General features: G+C 35.0%; 1 protein-coding gene across 1 annotated transcript in view; it reads right to left on the bottom strand.

Moving 5' to 3' along the window:
- LOC130907984 (bromo adjacent homology domain-containing 1 protein) overlaps positions 1–3,724 on the bottom strand; it is a 43,949-nt gene extending 40,225 nt beyond the window's left edge. The window contains exon 1 of the mRNA XM_057823555.1: positions 3,297–3,724. The gene's annotated coding sequence lies outside the window, so the exon portion shown is untranslated. The remainder of the gene's footprint in view (positions 1–3,296) is intronic.
- Positions 3,725–19,696: the final 15,972 nt, after the last annotated feature.

Raw genomic sequence — 19,696 nt, 5'->3', positions numbered from 1 at the left:
CTGTGCTTTTGGACAAAAGCAGTAGTGTTTTACCTGAAGGAAGGCTCCATTTTTAATTATTTTTTGTTATTCCCTGACTCAGAAGTTTTTGTGATATTTAATTTATTTAGACAGACAATTTTGAGTGGTCTTAAGGCAATTTTTTATGCATTCCTGGATAGTTAAGAGACGATTAACAAGTTTGTATTTCTTGTGTATGTGAATATAATTTGTGTTCAAATATTGCAATTTAAATTTACTTATAAAATCCAGACAAGTCAATACAGATTTATTTTGCATTAATCATAATATTGGTGAGAAATGTACCCATGACCCACCCAATCTGTTTGGTCTTATTAATGTCCCGTACCCTGCAAAAAGTGTGCATGCAGGTTATCTTCTATTCAGGCGAAGTAGGCGATCGCCCTAGGCCCCCAACCAGTAGGGGGGCCCCAAACAGCTGCCCTTGCCCCAACGAGCAAGGGCTTGGGCCTCCGGAGCCAGTAGCACCCCCAACTATTCCTCATGTATAATTATGTCAGCATACCAAACAAACAAACAAATAACAAAACAAAAAAGAAAACCATTTGAATGCTGCATTTATATTATCTCTCCCCCCACACACGTACTACAATGGACTGTTCCACGACGACGGACTGAGTATCAGTCACTTAGCTTCATTTAGCGCCGCTTAGCTTCGCTTAGCTTCACTTTGCTGTTCGTTAGCTTCACTTAGCTCTACTGTTGTTTGCACGTCGGCTATCGTTTATTTTGAACACATAAGCGAACGTGCTCTCCATGAGAGCAAAAGTGCAGTGAGGGAGAAGTTAAGAACAGGCCGGAGGCCGCTAATGCCTCTTTTAACGTTCTTCTTCTTCTTCACACTGAACATAAAATACATGACAGCACACCCTGTGGCGAAACAATGCAGTACAGTTCCAATCAGTCATGCAATAACACTCAACAGCTGGTTAACAGCATTTGCTCAAAATTAAATCTATTGGTGACACCACAAGCAATGACTTAGAATGTTTTTTTACGGAGTGTAAAGCTTTTGGTTAGTGGTTTAGCGAACGTACTTCCAGTGAACATTTCAAAATAAAAGCATGTCATGTTCGTCATATAAATAACGATTTCTGGAGTTAATCCCACATACTTGGAGATTGATATTATAATATGTTGAGTAAATACTACAGAATACAGATTCTGCACTAAGAATATCTTTCAAATGACACTCTTTTTGACAAATATGATTGGCAATGAATAATTATTAGGGTTGTTCCGATCATGTTTTTTTGCTCCCGATCCAATCCCGATCGTTTTAGTTTGAGTATCTGCCGATCCCGATATTTCCCGATCCGATTGCTTTTTTTTTTGCTCCCAATTCAATTCCAATCATTCCCGATAATTTTTCCCGATCATATACATTTTGGCAATGTATTAAGAAAAAAATGAATAAAACTCGAACGAAAATATACATTCAACATACAATACATAAGTACTGTATTTGTTTATTATGACAATAAATCCTCAAGATGGCATTTACATTATTAACGTTCTTTCTGTGAAAGGGATCCACGGATAAAAAGACTAGTAATTCTTAAAGGATAAATGTGACTTTGTATATTGTGACTAAATATTGCCATCTAGTGTATTTGTTGAGCTTTCAGTAAATGATACTGTAGCCATTTAACTTCTGCCCAAATGCATGATGGGAACTGCAACCATGACTGTGCGTCATGGTACCAATTGATATATCTTCCCTGCGTTGGGAGATAACATAGGGTGTTAAGAAAAAGATCAATTACTACCTTTCTTCCCCACATTGCTTCCCACGATTATTCTAATCGCTGGGAGAGAGATTGTAAGGCTTTAGCCATTTAAATAAAGGCTCCAAAGGCTGCTAAAATTCACTCTACTCATTTTACGCTGCCTTTTAGCTCTATATACTGTATGGGTAAAACGGCACCATTATACATTGAATGCGACAATGCGGGAGTGGGTCATGCAGCGCATGCGTTAATTGCGTTAAATATTGTAACGTGATAAATGTAAAAAATATTAATTCTCGCCGTTAACGCGATAAATTTGATAACCCTACCTTAAGCTTAAACTAAAGACTCTGGAAGAGTGTAACACATTATGTCTGTAACGTTAGATACAATTAGAAAACGGTTTAATTAAAATATATATATATTAAAAAAAGGCATGTCCGATATTTTTTTGCCGATTCCGATACTTTGAAAATGACGTGATCGGACCCGATCGATCGGTTATTATGCTAATAATTATACTGAATCTGTTTACTTTTCCATTCTTTTGCACTAGTAAATGCTATCAGCATTTAACCTCATTGTTTATTTGTGATTAATTATTGTTATTTACATGATTATTTGTACTTTAATAAAGAATTTAAGTGTTCCAAAATGGTTTTGTGAATTAATAAGCGTCAACAAAAATGTCATTGCTCAATTAGTAAAAAAAAAAAAGAAAAAAAGAAAATCATTAGATTAGTCGACTAATCGTAAAAATAGTCGGCTGACTAATCAGGAGAAAACTTGTCGTTTAGGACAGCCCTAGTGTACCGGAGCATATTTCCTCCACACCCTTCACACCTTTTTAACCCCTGACCCATGAAGAGGGCCCCTGGATATGCTCGCCAAAATTGCTGAGTCCGCCACTGATCGTCCCTAACAATTTTTGAGACCAAACCTACGCCCTTGCCTGGACTATAAGTGGTCCTCTAAAACGTCAAATGATATACAGATAAAGGAATTCTTATTCAGTAGGGATCTAATGTTTTTTTCCATGTGCATTTTTTTAATTATTTACTCCAGGTTCCAATTTTTCATGTTTTATACCTTTGATTTAAGACACACCTGGCAGGATTCCATTGTTTTTGTCCCTTTCTATACCCTTGGCACTTGACTTTTACAGCACACCAGTACCATTTTGGCCAAGTAAAAGGTACAATAATTCAGTAATTAATCCTATGGGTTACACTATGGACTCCCGCTGCATTTCCGACAGTGTTTTATGAGATTGTACAGACTAATTAGCCTCATTTCGCTCTATTACTCCAGTGTTTGTCTTGCACTTTATCGGGTGGAGGAAAATGTGTGTGAAGCTGCTGCTGCTGGTGGGGGTGCACTGGGATAACAAACAAGTCCTAGACTACCACTCCCAGGGAATCTCGTACCTTCCACGTCTTGTATTCGTGTTATTAATAATATAACAGAATTATGTCTGGAAACGACCTCGAGACGTGACTTTGTTAAGAGGCCCATGACTAGAGGAGAAAATACCGGAGGACTTACCGCGATGGAGTTGAGCCTCGCAGCCGTTTCGAGCTCGTTGGTGCGGGGGTCCAGCCGCTTCCCAATAATCCGATCCAACGAGTCCTCTTCCGCACGATCGCTCGCTCGCTCAATCGATCGTTTGAACTGTTTTTTCCAAAAACTCAGAGCTCCGGATAGCGGCGCTTCCACTACTTCCACCTCCCCAAGAACAGTACGCTCCGCTCGGGCAGCTCGGCTCGGTTGTAGCCGCTAAACGGAGCCGAGTGCACGGAGGTTCTCGCTTGGCGCAGCCGCCTCCGGCCAACGTGCCGAACAACAGCCCAGGCGGCAGACAGTGAGGCGAGCGAGGCTCGACCGGAATCCGAATGGAAAAGTCTAAAAGCTGGCAAATGATATCTGTTTTACTCCAAATTGTTTGGAGGTGAAGAATTGACGTCTACATCCTACTCGCGCGCCGCCGGAGCATGTGATGGCAACATGGTGAGGCTTTTAAAGGGGTATCCACGCGTGACTATATACCGTGGGGCAGGCGCACGTCGCGTACGTGGAGCGACCCGCCCTGATAACTTTGCAGGAGGGGTCCACTGTGACGTAACTGGACACGAGCACCTGTGTACATACTCCATCTGTCTGCCTGTTGCATGCAAGTTAAACCTCCTGTCGCTCAATTCACCTTTTTATATGTGTTAAATTAGCGTGAAATAATGTTTCCTAAACTTAACAGAGGCTAGGCGTATACATTAAGATAGAAACACATTGATCTAAGTGTTAAATTTGTTTCATAACTACCCCATTAATATATAGAAAATAGCACTACAGTGATCCCTCGTTTTTCGCGGTTAATGGGGGCGAGAAACCGCCGCGCTAAGTGAAAAACCGCGAAATAGCGCCCCCCCCACAAAAAAATTTGTCTGTTCTATATATTTCTTCAGATTTAGCAATGAATATATGTATATATATGTACGTATATATATTAGGGCTGCAGCTATCGATTATTTCAGTAGTCGATTAATCGATAAACCATTAGTTCGAATAATCGAGTAATCGGATAAGGAACATGAAAAATTAAATTACCTGAGCTCAGCCTCAAATGTTATAAAAAATAAATAAATGAGGATCTATGTACAACAAAAGAACAATTGGCTAACTTACATCGCAAAAGTCTGCTAGTTTAAATGCTATAAAATACTAACTTTTTTACAATGCTCTTAACAAATGGTCCAGACACATATTCCCACAAAAATAGGCTAAATATACCAACAAACTAAATTACGAATGCATTGAAAAAAAAGATTAGCTCAAACAAAATTTAGCTTAGGTTGGTCCTAACAGGGAGCACCTGGATTCAGCTATGTGAATTGAGGCAGACTAGAAGGCAGTGTATCCACCCAAATCAATAAAACTAAATGCAAACACTTTCAAAATAAACCATTACAATGACACTTTAACCCTTTAAGGTCTGGGCCTATTTTGTCTGATTTTGCATGCCTTTGAAGTTGCCTTTATATTTCAAAGAAAGAATTGTTTACGATGGCCTGGTTTGGTCCCTTTTTTTGTGACACCTTGAACTTCATGTCCAAACTGTTGTTTCCGTCACTGACCATTTATAAATCATCATTTTGGGCCCAAAAAGACCAAAAATTCCACAATCGTTTTGTCAAAATTTTTAATTTGAAACTTTTTGAAACCGCTTTGAAACTTTGTAATATTTATTCAACATGTTAGGATGAACATTCAACCAAAAAAATTTAGAATAAATAGTCTTATATTTGACAATTCAACATAAACAACAGGTATAGCATAGGCGTTTTTTGCCTTTATACATGCTCTAGTCAAAACAGGTTATATACAGCAGACCGAACAGTGAAAAAATATATACCATCTAACACAAAAAGTGTTTAGAGGCCATCTCTTTATGAGTTTAGGTATTGCGGCCCATCACCTGATGAAAACTATGTACACACAATCAAGCTTCTTGAACACACATTTATATACACAAATTGAGAAGACTGATTGTGGGAAAAAATGTATATATATATATAACATTGGGGGAAAAAAAGTATTTTCAAAAATATTTACAATAAACAAGTTAAATTTTTTTCAGGCATGCCACTCCGAAAAGCAGTTTCGTCCTGGAATTCGAAACAGGGCGACATCACACAGCCCACACTTCCATGGGGTGTTGGTCCTCTTTCCACCCTTCCATTTTCATTTCACTTTACTTTCATTGTCACTATAAATGTACATGAAAAAAAGTCAGTATTTATGAAAATAATAAAGTATAAAATAAAAATATATACAGCAATAAATAATAATGGAAATCTATATGTATGACAATAGAAAGAATACCATAGCTGAATATGTGCTACATCCCTAATCTTCATATAGAAAGAAGATCACCACAATTATAAATTCCTGCCTTGGATACACACAGTTCACGTACGACTTTGATCTGATATGCACATTTTATTATTATATACACAAACACACACTTATATTGCATCAAAATTAACTTTGTCATGCAATATCAAAAGAAACTTTTTCCAGCCTAAAAAAAAAAAAGTGAGTTTGCTTACCTCTGCTCGTCGATGGCGTCACCCACGTGTTCAAATACGTCACTATCTTCACTCGAGGACTCTTCCGAAGAAGACGATGATGACGAATTTGGACCATCCTCTTCCTCAAGTTTATCAAATAGCACAATTGCTTGCGCTAAATTTAGTTTTCCGTTCATTCTCAAAGTCACACAAAGTCGCTGCTCGATCCAAACGGCCGTCGGCTCGCCACCTCGCTGCTTCAGAACACTCCTCCCTCTCGTTCGGTGGAACCTCGCATGGCAGTTATATTTATTTAAAAAACGCATTTTGTGCTTCCACTGTGACTTCGAAAGGGTTCGTTTGATTTGTGGTTTTTTCATGGAGCTTCCGTTTTGAAAAAGGACAAGAAATGATGGAAATATAGACACAAACAAATGATCCATGCAGCGTTTTAATGTTTTTTTGAGAGGACAATAAAACTATAAAACTTAAATGACAATATCTCACGTTTTAATTGGTCGATTGACTTCAAATAATAACGAGAGTAAACCGCAACTTCCGCACTTTAAAACGAGACCAGCCAACGGCATGTGGGTGACGTATTTAAAACGTGAGGGCGCTTCAAAGACGACGTGCGCTGAGGACGCGCCGGCGCGTCCTTCGACTCTCAAGGGTTAATTAAACGAATACTCGAAGCAGCAAAATTTAATTCGAATATTTTTTTTCTAATCGAATACTTGAGTTAATCGATTAATCGTTGCAGCACCTTTCACGTCTTGTATTCGTGTTATTAATAATATAACCCTTGGCACTTGACTTTATGACTTTAACGAGATATTATCGCGTACTAACCTTGTTTCCATCCAAAAACTTGTATCCCCGAGTGTCAAGACACACCTGTGAATGGCCACAGCTGGATTTATGGGGGATTTTATGGTTGAAACATAGCAATATAACAAGGGCCGGGATGGAGAAATCACAGACATCAAGGAGTGGTTGAGATTTTGTTTTTCATATATTTACGCTTTTAAAAGTTGTTGTTTTTTTTTTCAATTTGTTTGGATCAATTATTTATCATCTAACATATCGGAGAAAATGAGACAAATACAATTAAGCAATAGTTATGAGGTAGATATCCGTGACTTTTTTACAGACGCCATTTTTTCATTGTGACGTAATTTGTTTAAAAGTTTAAAATATGCGAGTGAATAATTTTTTAAAGTCGTTTTTTTTTTTAAACTAAAATTTAAACATCAATGAATGATTGTAAGCTAAAAATGACAGACATTTTGAATAATAAATATAATTACTCACCTTCTTTTTATGGCTGGGTTGAAATAAAAGCGGTCTGTAAACGGGGGTTTTCAGGGTAAAACGGACTAATTAAAAATAATTCGGAGCCTTAGTGCCCCATGAATCTGCGATGGCAGCATATAGACATATTGTTCTATCAAACACAACAGTTTCTTTGGCTTAAAACACAGCAGTTTATTTTAAAGAGGGGTGCAAGAGCAGAAACTGCTTTTTCAGTCGTGTCTGTGTTTTCAGCCATATATAGATTTGTATAAATATTTTTTTTCATTGCTAAATCTGCATAAACACATAGAACACATATATCCGGGGTGATTTAAAAAGAATGTGCCAAAATTATCACGAATTTATTCATTTTAAAATCATTTATATCGACTGAATTATTAATTAATTATTAAGTAATTAATTTAAAAATTATTTAATTGAAAAAAAGAATTAATTTATTACAATTAAAAGTCTTTTTAACAAGGAACTACAGTAATTTTAACAATATAAAAGTCATTTTGGCTTGATATTGTCCGTGCTGCTGGTGGTCGTCACATTGAGAACTTGTATAGCATGAAATAAAAACGTTAAAAAAGTTTTATACAATACTTTTATCCAGCAACTTATTTATTGATTGATTTATTTTTAAATATGCCGCAATGGTTTTGGCACATTAGTTTTGAATCACCCTATATATGTGACATGTTTTTTCAATTTTTCTCCCCAAAGTATAATTTTAAAAAAAAGTATATGTAAATGTAAATATATATGTATATATATATATATGTATATATATATCTTTTTAATTATTAAATTTATTAGGATCATGGAAGCTTCCACTTAGGGAAAATATATACATACAGTATATCCTGTATATACATAATATAATAAAAATATACAGTACTGTGCAAAAGTTTTAGGCAGGTGTCCTGCCTAAAACTTTTGCACAGTACTGTATGTGTGTATATATAAATTAATAAATAGTTTTTAAGCATTAAATTTAATAATTATGATTTTAAACAAGAATATAGCAGAAAAATGTTTGGCTTTATTAAATGCTTCATTGAGTGACAAAAGCAGCGGTCAGCCTGATCAGCCCCAATACTCACGCCTCCCAGCTGCTCACTTACACAACGCAGCAACTGTTTAACAAGTTAAACGAAGATTGACGCATGCGGCGCTCTGATCTTGTCAGAGAACCGAACATTCAAACATTAAACGGCTGTCAATCACTGTATATTGGATAAAACGTAGTAAAACAACATACTTACACTGGCATTATAAAGTGTAATTATTGTATGAACTGTAGTACTGGCGTGTTATATGAGTGTTTTCAAGGGCATGGCCTAATGAGCAGAGGTGGGTAGAGTAGGCAAATATTTTACTCATGTAAGAGTAGTGTTACTTCAAAATTATATTACTCATGTAAAAGTAAAAGTAGTCATTAAAATTTTTTACTCTGATACAAATAAAAAAGTGGTGAAAGAATAACGAGTAAGATTGTTAGTAATTTGTTACAATGTTTGATTTTTTTTCTCAGCACAAAGTTATCTACAGAGGTTGGACAAAATAACGGAAACACCTAACATTTTGGCATCATAATCATTGAACATAATTGTTCTAATGAAGTTGGGCATCTCGTATGTCTGGCGCAATCCCCAGACCTCAACATTATTGAGCATTTATGGTCAGTTTTGGAGATTGAATTGAGACGTCGATTTCCACCGCCATCGTCTCTAAAAGAGTTTGAGGGTATTCCAACTGAAGAATGGCTTAAGATTCCTTTGGAAACAATTCACAAGTTGGATGAAACAATACCTCGAAGAATTTAGACTGTAACTGCGCAAAAGGCAATTTTAATTTTTGTTGATTTTTTAAAAAATTATTTCCATTATTTTGTCCAAACACTGTACATAAAGTCCTATAATTATACTGTACTATAACCTATTACACAACCACATTAAGCCAAAGAAATACACACAAAAAATTACAGAAATAAAGCATTATTTCTCCAAAGAGCATGAGTACCCTCTAATGGAGAAAATAGTTCCTAGTTTGAATAGTGAATAGCGTCTTCATAGTTCCTATTATAAAATTAAAAGGATCATAGCTCCGGTTTTCCGTGGTCAAACTGTGCCAAATAAAAACTGGGAGAGAAATTAAAATCTGCGCTTTCGAGGCATGTTGACGGCAGTGCTCTATGTCATATACTTAGATATTTTTAAGGTGCTTTAAAGACACCACGTGATTGAACAGGCCGGGGTGATCATAGAACGGGAAGCTTGAGTCTGATTGGTATACGTATTGGAGTCATGTGATTATTGTTGCGACGTCTCATTGGTCAAACTGCCCACTGTTGTCATCTCTGACAAAAATAAAATCTAATATGTAGAATAATGAGGAAAAATTAATGACTAGTGAAGCCCAAAGTAGTGGAGAAAGAGTAGCGTTACTTCTTCACAATGTAAGCACGCGAATGTGAGTTGTGGCCTACAGCAGCTCCTTGTGATTGTTCTCATGTTTTTTGGGTGGTTTTCTACTTCAAACTAAAACTGCGTAACTGACTGGGGCCCTCCTTGCTTTTTCACTTCACTTGAGCAACAATGTATTTGAAGCTCTGTCGTTAACTCTTTGTATTGATGCAAGCAAGTGGTGGCAAAATAATATTGGGCTCAGGGCTTCAAAACATTATTAATCTATCAATTCCACTCAGTTAAGTAACCAACAATGCCTTTGTTCAATGTAATAAAGGCATAAACATATGCCATCATAAAGTTACTGAAAGACTCTTAGTGTTAATGACAAAGGCGTAACACTATAAACTGCCACGCAAATCAACTTAATGCTTAAATCATGTGTCTGATCATCATCTGCCACTTGGTTATTCCTCTAAACCAGGGGTCCCCAAACTACGGCCCGCGGATATGGCCCGCCTCCACATTTGGTCCGGCCCCCTGAATTTTTTTTTTTTTTCCAATTGTGTTATTTATTTCCTGGCTTTTTTCTGTGAAGAACCCAGAGAGGGTTATTTGGTTATTATCGATTTCATTAATAGTGTTATTATTATATTATATTATATTATATTATATTTAGGGCTGTCAAAATGATCGCGTTAACGGGCGTTAATTATTTTTTTAAATTAATCACGTTAAAATATTTGACGCAATTAACGCAGATGTCCCGCTCAGACAGATTTAAATGACTGTTCAGTGAAAAGCTCACTTGTTGTTATAGAGTTTTGCCGCCCTCTGCTGGCGCTTGGGTGAATGACCATCTCGCATATTGCCTCAAACAGATTACACAATGAGGCCGTTTATGGGCATTAAGAGTGAAAAGAATGCCACCGGCCGCTTGGGGGCAGCGCCGTTCCATACTCATGTTATTTCTTCTAAACGTGGGAGAATTAGTAGTTGTGAGACGTTTATGCTGTATTCACAATGCAACGCAAATTGCTATTTGTGCTCCACACATATTTCGGTAAGTTTTCTTTCTTTTAGTGGCAATTATGTGTCTCTTGTTGTATTTTGGGTAAGATATGTACAGATATATTTAATACAGTAAAGGCGAGTGGACACAGGCGTTCTTTGGACCGCGCCGTTTATTGGCAACTCCTTCACAACAAACATACAGTGGGGAGAACAAGTATTTGATACACTGCCAATGGGAAAACCCATTGGCAGTGTATCAAATACTTGCTCTCCCCAATGTAAGTATCGTTTAGTGAAAGCACAACAAAAATAATAATCCTATCTCTCCAAAAAAAAAAAAAAAAAAAAAAAATTCACAAAAAGAAAAGCACTGCAGTCTATAGTAATGAGGCCCTATTCTTAAACAACAATGCAAAATGAACTGGCATTCCATATCAAAATAGCTATGCAAAATACACGTAAAACTTTGGTCACTCTATTTTTATTCTTCTTATTATTATATTAACTCTACTTTTGATTGAAAATTTTACAAATTTTATTAAAACGAAAACATGAAGAGGGGTTTTAATATAAAATTACTATAACTTGTAACTATAACATTTATCGTTTAAGAACTACAAGTCTTTCTATTAGTGGATCACTTTAACAGAAAGAATGTTAATGCCATTTGTGGATTTATTGTTACAATAAACAAATACAGTACTTATGTACAGTATGTTGTATGTATATATCCGTCGTGTGTCTTATCTTTCCATTCCAACAATAATTTACATAAAAATATGGCATATTTTAGAGATGGTTTGAATTGCGATTAATTGCGATTAATTACGATTAATTAATTTTTAAGCTGTAATTAACTCGATTAAAAATTTTAATCGTTTGACAGCCCTAATTATATTATATTATATTATATTATATTATATTATATTATATTATATTATATTATATTATATTATATTATATTATATTATATTATATTATGTTATGGGCTGTCAAAGAATTAAAAATTTTAATCTAGTTAATCACATCTTAAAAATGAATTAATCTTAATTAATTGCAATTCAAACCATCTATAAAATATGCCATATTTTTCTGTAAATTATTGTTGGAATGGAAAGATAAGACACAAGACGGATATATACATTCAACAAACTATACATAAGTACTGTATTTGTTTATTATAACAATAAATCAACAAGATGCCATTAACATTATTAACATTCTTTTAAAGCGATCCATGGATAGAAAGACTTTTAGTTCTTAAAAGATAAATGTTAGTACAAGTTATAGAAATGTTATACTAAAACCCCTCTTAATGTTTTCGTTTTAATAAAATTTGTAAAATTTTCAAACACAAAATAAACTAGTAGCTCGCCATTGTTGATGTCAATAATTACACAATGCTCATGGTGCTGAAACACATAAAATCAGTCGCACCCCAGCGCCAGCATAGTGCGACAAAACACCAAAAAACACAAGTAAAAAATGGACATGACACTGTGCTGTCATTTTAATCTGTTTGAGCGGGGCATGTGCGTTAAATGCGTCAAATATTTTAACGTGATTAATTTAAAAAATTAATTACCGCCCGTTAAAGCGATCATTTCGACAGCCCTATATATTATATTGTATTATATTATATTATATTATTTTTATTTTATTTGCTTTTGTTCCGTGAAGAATTCAGGAAGGGTTATTTGATTGTGGCTTTCTGAAAAACAATACATTTTTACATTTAGGCACTCCTGCAATCGTCACACTTTTTCTGTTACAAACTGACCCGGCCCCTCATCAGAGAAGGAAAAAGTTATGTGGCCCTCACAGGAAAAACTTTTGGGACCCCTGCTCTAAACAATATTTATTAAGCAAAAATTTATTTGCAAAAAATTCTGCTGCAACATCCGAGTAACCAGGGAAAAGCAATCGATCTCAGTCACATTTCATCGGACTTCCTGAAGTCAGGTTATGTTCAACCCACTGGTCATATGACACTTTTTGAGGTTAATGGTGTCATCCCACGGAGAAAAAAAAGCATTCACAGCAAATGACGTTCGCTAAGCTATGTCTTTAGCTAGTATGACGACTTACAGTACATTAATTAATTATAAGTTGGGGTACCGCATGTAGTATTTGTTGTTAGTATGGAAATGAAACGGGGATCGAATGCTTCTCCGTTAGTACCCAGATATTGCAATTTAGTATTTTGCTACAGATTTCTTGCCATTGAAATTTGATGCTGAAAAATTAAATGTTAGAATTTGAAATTTAGAAATTCATTGTTCGCAATTCAAATTGAAACTTCGTTCTTTTTTAATCCTGTGCCTTATAGTCCTATGCGGCTTATTTGTTGATTTGTTTGGGTTAATAGGAAACACTTTATTTGACAGCAGTGTCATAAGACGGTCATAAGACCATCATAATTTTGATATGACACTATCATGGGCATTACTGAATGCTTATGTCATTAAGTGTCCGGAAAATTATGTCACTAACTCCATTTGAGTCCAGCTTGGATCTTTTACATCCATTCAAAAGTGAGATCATTTGCCGGTTAACACTAAATGACATTTGTTATAAGCATTCATAAATGCTCATGACAGTGTCATGTCATAAATATCATTGTCTTATGGCGCCGCTGTCAAAGTGTTACCAAATGCCATAACTAGCAACCAATGAAACCACTGGAACAGTAACTAAAGAAGTAATTGGCACAGAACATGAATTTTGATATTTACATCTGTAGCGCTGCAATGCATGCTAGGAAGCCTGTTGGACAACAACAGTGTTGACAGCAGGTGGCCGCAGAGGTTGACAGTCTCCCCCAAGGGAGCAGTGATGACCAAATGAAGCTTCTAGAAGCAATAAAGCTTTGCAGCCAATTGGTTCAAAGCTTCATCGTGGTTCATTTGGTCTGATGATAGTCTTATGATGCCGCTGTCAAATAAAGTGTTACCGGTTAATAACACTAAATGACATCTGCTATAAGCATTCATTAATGCTCAGGACACTGTCATGTCATAATTATGATTGTCTAATGACAGTCTTATCATAGACTGCAAGCTGAAAGCTGACCGAGTGGAATCAAAGAAAAAGAGCTTTTTTAGTTGAAAATTCTTGTGAATAAAAGCTTAAATCCCTGAATTCTTTCTAGATATGGATGTAAAACAGTCTCGATTCTTGGTTAAAAGAAAAAAAAACATGCAGTTAGCATTTATTTTACGTAGATATGTCGAAGTACGATGCTGGTCTGTCAGTCAATGTGGCAGCCGCCATACGTAAAAAGAGCTTTTCCGGTGAAAATTCTAGTGAATAAATGCCTAAATCCCTGAATTCTTTATAGATATGGACGTAAAACAGTCTCGATTGTTGGTTAAAAGAAAAAAACAAAAAAAACAAACGTGTAGTTAGCATTTATTTTACGTAAATACTGTATGTCAAAGTACGATGTTAGTTTGGTAATCAATGTGGCAGCCGCCATATGTAAACAGAGCTTTTCTGGTGAAAATTCTTGTGAATAAATGCTTAAATCACTGAATTCTTTATAGTTGTGGATGTAATACAGTCTCGATTCTTGTTTAAAAGCAAAAAAAATGTGCTGTTAGCATTTATTTTACATAAATAGGTCAAAATACAATGCTAGTCTGTGAGTCAATATGGTGGCCGCCATATGTAAACAGAGCTTTTCCGGTGAAAATTATTGTGAATAAATGCTTAAATCTCAGACATCTTTATACATATGGACGTAAAACAGTCTCGATTCTTGTTTAAAAGCAAAAAAAATGTGCAGTTAGCATTTATTCTACATAAATTGGTCAAAATAAAATGCTAGTCTGTCAGTCAATGTGGTGGCCGCCATATGTAAACAGAGCTTTTCCGGTGAAAATTATTGTGAATAAATGCTTAAATCTTAGACATCTTTATACATATGGACGTAAAACAGTCTCGATTCTTGTTTAAAAGCAAAAAAAATGTGCTGTTAGCATTTATTTTACATAAATAGGTCAAAATACAATGCTAGTCCGTCAGTCAATGTGGAGGCCGCCATATGTAAACAGAGCTTTTCCGGTGAAAATTATTGGGAATAAATGCTTAAATCTTAGACATCTTTATACATATGGACGTAAAACAGTCACGATTGTTGGTTAAAAGAAAAAAAATATGCAGTTAGCATTTATTTTATGTAAATATGTCAAAGTACAATGCTAGTCTGTCAGTCAATGTGGAGGCCGCCATATGTAAACAGAGCTTTTCCGGTGAAAATTATTGGGAATAAATGCTTAAATCTTAGACATCTTTATACATATGGACGTAAAACAGTCACGATTGTTGGTTAAAAGAAAAAAAATATGCAGTTAGCATTTATTTTACGTAAATATGTCAAAGTACAATGCTAGTCTGTCAGTCAATGTGGCGGCTGCCATGTGTAAACAGAGCTTTTCCTGTGAAAATTCTTGTGAATAAATGCTTAAATCCCTGACTTCTTTATAGGTATGGATGTAATACAGTCTCGATTGTTGGTTAAAAGCAAAAAAATGTGCAGTTAGCATTAATTATACGTAAATATGTTGAAGTACGATGCTAGTCTGTCAGTCAATGTGGCGGCCGCCATATGTAAACAGAGCTTTTCCGGGGAAAATTCTTGTGAATAAATGCTTAAATCCCTGAGTTCTTTATCGATATGGACGTTAAACAGTCTCGATTCTTGGTTAAAAGCAAAAAAAAAAGTGCAGTTAGCATTTATTTTACGTAAATATATCAATGTACGATGCTAGTCTGTCAGTCAATGTGGCGGCCGCCATATGTAATCAAATAGCTTTTCCGTTGAAAATTCTTGTGAATAAATGCTTAAATCCCTGAATTCGTCATCAGAGATGGAGGTAAAAGAGTGTCGATTCTTGGTTAAAAGCTCCATCAACTCTTCAACAGTTAAAACCGGTCTATCACAGTGCACTACGTTTCATCACCAATGACAATTTCTACACTCATCATTGTACCCTTTATCAAAACGTTGGTTGGTCCTCACTACAGTCAAGAAGAAATATCCATATCATGTTATTCATCTATAAGACTTTACTGTGCAAACTTCCGAACTACCTCACATCTCTCCTGTCATTCAAATCCAGTAACTACAAAACACGATCATCCAACTACTTAACCCTAAACATTCCATCCACTCGCACTAATGTTGGCAGAACTGGCTTTAGCTACTATGCTCCTCTTAAATGGAACGAATTGCAAACCACTCTTAAACTACAGTTTGACTTGAAGATGAAATCATTCATCTTGGTGATTTTAAATCTCTTTTGTCTGATGTTTATACTGATTATTGTAACTGTTTCCGTTAGTGTATTTTGTGTTGTTTGATATTTGTGAATGTTTCTTTGTGCTCAGGCCTCTCTTGTAAAAGAGATATTAATCTCAATGAGACTGCCTGATAAAATCAAGATAAAAAAATAACAAAAGCAACAACAAAAAAACCACGCAGGTAGCATTTATTTTACGTAAATATTGCGAAGTATAATTGATTTTTTTTCACGTATCAAAATGCATGCATGGTATGAAAAATATAATAATTACCTTGAATCCTCAAACAAATCACTCCTGAGACAATCCTTCCTGTTTATATGCGGAACAGCTCTCGTACTTTTTCAACATAAATCCGGCGTTGGATCGCTGCATGTGTTGCTGCGACCGACTGCGAATAACTGAAGCGAATTGTGGGATGGCCCCCTACTTGAAAGCATGGCGTACTGAAGGTCGAATCTGACCTGTCAATATCATTAAGAAATCTCTGGTCTTCTGGGGCCACTGTCAAATAAAGTGTTACCAAATACCATAACTAGCAATTAATGAAAGAACTGGAACAGTAACTGAAGAAATATTTCGCACAGAACATGATTTTTGATTGTTATTTACATCTGTAGCCCTGCAATGTATGCTAGGAGGCATGTTGGATGACAAGTGTTGAGAGCAGGTGGCAGCATAGGTTGCCTGTCTCCCCCAAGGGAGCAGTGATGGGCAAATGAAGCTTCTTGAAGCAATGAAGCATGGTGGTTCATTTGGTCTTATGACAGTCGTATGATGCCGCTGTCAAATAAAGTTACCGGTTAATATCTTTTGGTGTAAATATCCCATGATACAGTGCACCTTATAGTGCGAAAATTAGGGTAGTCATCCAACAAAACACTCATTTTATTTCTTCAGATTCTTGATTGATAGTTATCGGCAACTTAGATTCCAAAGGCACCGTCTACGACATTCCCTTTTTTCCATTTACTGCCAGTGCAGGGCTTATTCTTAATCACACACACACACAAGCATGCACACAGTGGGATTCAACATTAAGCTGAATCAGGATGGAGGGAGTTCAGTTGCACTAACGAATAGATGATGCGCTAGCAGAGGAAAGAAGGACAAGCTGAAACATGAACTAGTCCTCTGTCAACATCATGAGACCCCAGTGTGCCATTATGGCTTCTCCAATTGGTGCCCATCATTTAGATATCACATGATTGAGGGGAGGGCTAAAAAATTTGTTCCTGCTCCAATTTGTTAAGTTTCAAAAACAATATTCTCCTGCAGAAAACAGAAATGATCCATTCCTATCATAACAAGCATTTACACTTTACAGTGCTTGAAGGCTCAATGAAATACTAGATATAAAGTTAACATAGTTTTACCTGATACATTTGGAAGCGTATTGCTGCCACACAAAAAAAAGCCCAGTATCACGTTTTTACATAATAGTTATCATGTTTTCATATGATATTGTCGTGTAAAGATGTGATACTTTCATGTAAAACATGTTTTCCCGTTTTTACATATTTATAAGGCTATTACATGATTATTATCAAGTTTTTACATGGTAGGTTTTACGCTTTACATATTAAATGTCACGTTTTTACATAATAGTTTTCACGTTTTTACGTGATGGTTATATTTTTACATAATTATCATGTTATTACATGATAATTATCACGTTTTTTTTTTTACTTGATAGTGTCACATTTTTATATGATAGTATGAAATTTTTATATTATAGTTATCACGTGTTTTATATGATATTGTGTAAAAATTATACCGTATTGGCCCGAATATAAGACGGTGTTTTTTGCATTAAAGTAAGAATGAAAACCTGGGGGACGTCTTATAACTTATAACATTCACGACGCTGGATGGCGCCAGTCATCAATGAATCGAATGCTGAACGCGACTCCGGCGGCCAAAGCGAACCCCTGACACGAAGAAGAAAGTGGTAAGAAGGAAAAGAGAAGAAAATACCGGTAATAGAAGAGATAACCGAAAATGGAGAAACTTCGTGACAATTAGGAGAAAAGTGGGTCGAAGATTGGCCAGGTTAACCGGCAGCTGAGGAGAAGTTATGACGCAAACTTCAGCCATTCATTTATGAATTTGATTGCACTTTAGTTTACATATTTAAATGTTAAATGTTTAAATGTTCAGATACTAAGTTTTGAATGCGAAATTAAATGCCTTTTCTCTCAAATATATTGTTATAATCACTTGTTTCAGATGTATTGTAATTATTTTCTGTATAAAAATTAATTTGGTGTTCAAAAAGTCTTTTTTCAAACTTGAGTCTTGAAAAAGAGGGGGTCGTCTTATAATCGGGGTCGTCTTATATTCGGGCCAATACGGTACTTTTATTTAAAAACGTGATAATTATCATGTTATAACATGATAATTATCACGAAATAACAAGATAATTATGTAAAAAAAAAAGTGATAACTATCACGCATGTTAAAGCGTGAAAATTATGCAAAAACGTGATAATAATCATGTAATAGCGTGACAATTATTTAAAAATGTGAAAAACTATCACGTAAAAATGTGACATTTATCATGTAAAGACAAGTTAGCTATCATTTTAAAATGTGAAAACACTCATGTAAAAGCGTGACATTTATTATGAAAAGACATGATAAGTGTCATGTAGAAATGTGAAAACTATCCTGTAAAAACGTGATAACTAAAATGTACAAATGGGAAAAGTATCATGTTAAAGCGTGAAAACTATCATGCAAAAACGTGATGATAATAATCATGTAATAGCGGGATTATTTAAAAATGTGAAAAACTCATGTTAAAGCGTGAAAACCATCATGCAAAAACGTGATAATAATCATGTAATACAGTGATAATTATGCAAAAACATGACAGCTATCATGTAAAAACGTGACATTTATCATGTAAAGACAAGTTAACTATCGTTTAAAAATGTGAAAAATATCATGTATAAACATGATAATTATGTAAAAACATGTTAATTATCATGTAAAAACGTTATAATTATGTAAACATGTGATACTGCAGACAGTTTCCTCTTTCAATGTTTCAAAGGGATAAATGTTTACATTTTTACATGATAGTTGTCTTATTTTTACACAAACACTATCTCGTTTATCCATGACAATTATCACGTTTTTACATGATAGTTATCAAGTTTTTACATGATAGTTTTACATAATAACTATCATGTAAATATATTGGACTTGATACTGGACTTTTTTTATGTAGCAACAATGTGCCTCCATAGATACAAGCTTACTGCTTTGAAAAATGTAAGTTTACAATTAGCGTTGCAAACTAAAACAATGCCAAAAAGTCAATACGAAAAATCAAACTGCATGACTCATCGTTGAACTGAGTTATATGAGTTTAAAATGTACTTTTAATTTTTGTTGTACTACAAGTACACCATTACCATCGGTTAGACTTGAGTGCTTTTCATCTTACGTACAGATTCATTTTCATTCATTTTTCATTTGTAATTCAGATTCATTTGTATTTGTAATGTTGATTTGTGTTTGAGCCACATTTTGGCAAGGAGGTTTTTGTCTTTATTATTCAATCAAAAAATAAGTTGCTTAAAAAAATATATATAGTTTCAAAAAGAAAAATCAGTCCAATCAAAAAATGAAAAATTTCAATCAAACAAAACGTTTTTGAATGTGAAAAAATATTTGAGATTGAAAAATTTGCATTTGAACACTTAATTTTTCATTGAAAAAGTTTTCTTTGATTGAAGCAATCCTTTTTTGTGTTGTATTATGGGTAGGACATTTGTGTCTAAATCATCAATTGAATCAAAAAAAAAAAAAAAAAAAAAAAACATTTGAAAAAAACTGCCAGCCG

This window comes from Corythoichthys intestinalis, chromosome 19 (genome assembly GCF_030265065.1).
Source record: "Corythoichthys intestinalis isolate RoL2023-P3 chromosome 19, ASM3026506v1, whole genome shotgun sequence".
NCBI classification, from domain to species: domain Eukaryota; kingdom Metazoa; phylum Chordata; class Actinopteri; order Syngnathiformes; family Syngnathidae; genus Corythoichthys; species Corythoichthys intestinalis.
The sequence above is the reverse complement of the archived record's forward strand: the minus strand, read 5'-3'. Positions and strand labels throughout refer to the sequence as shown.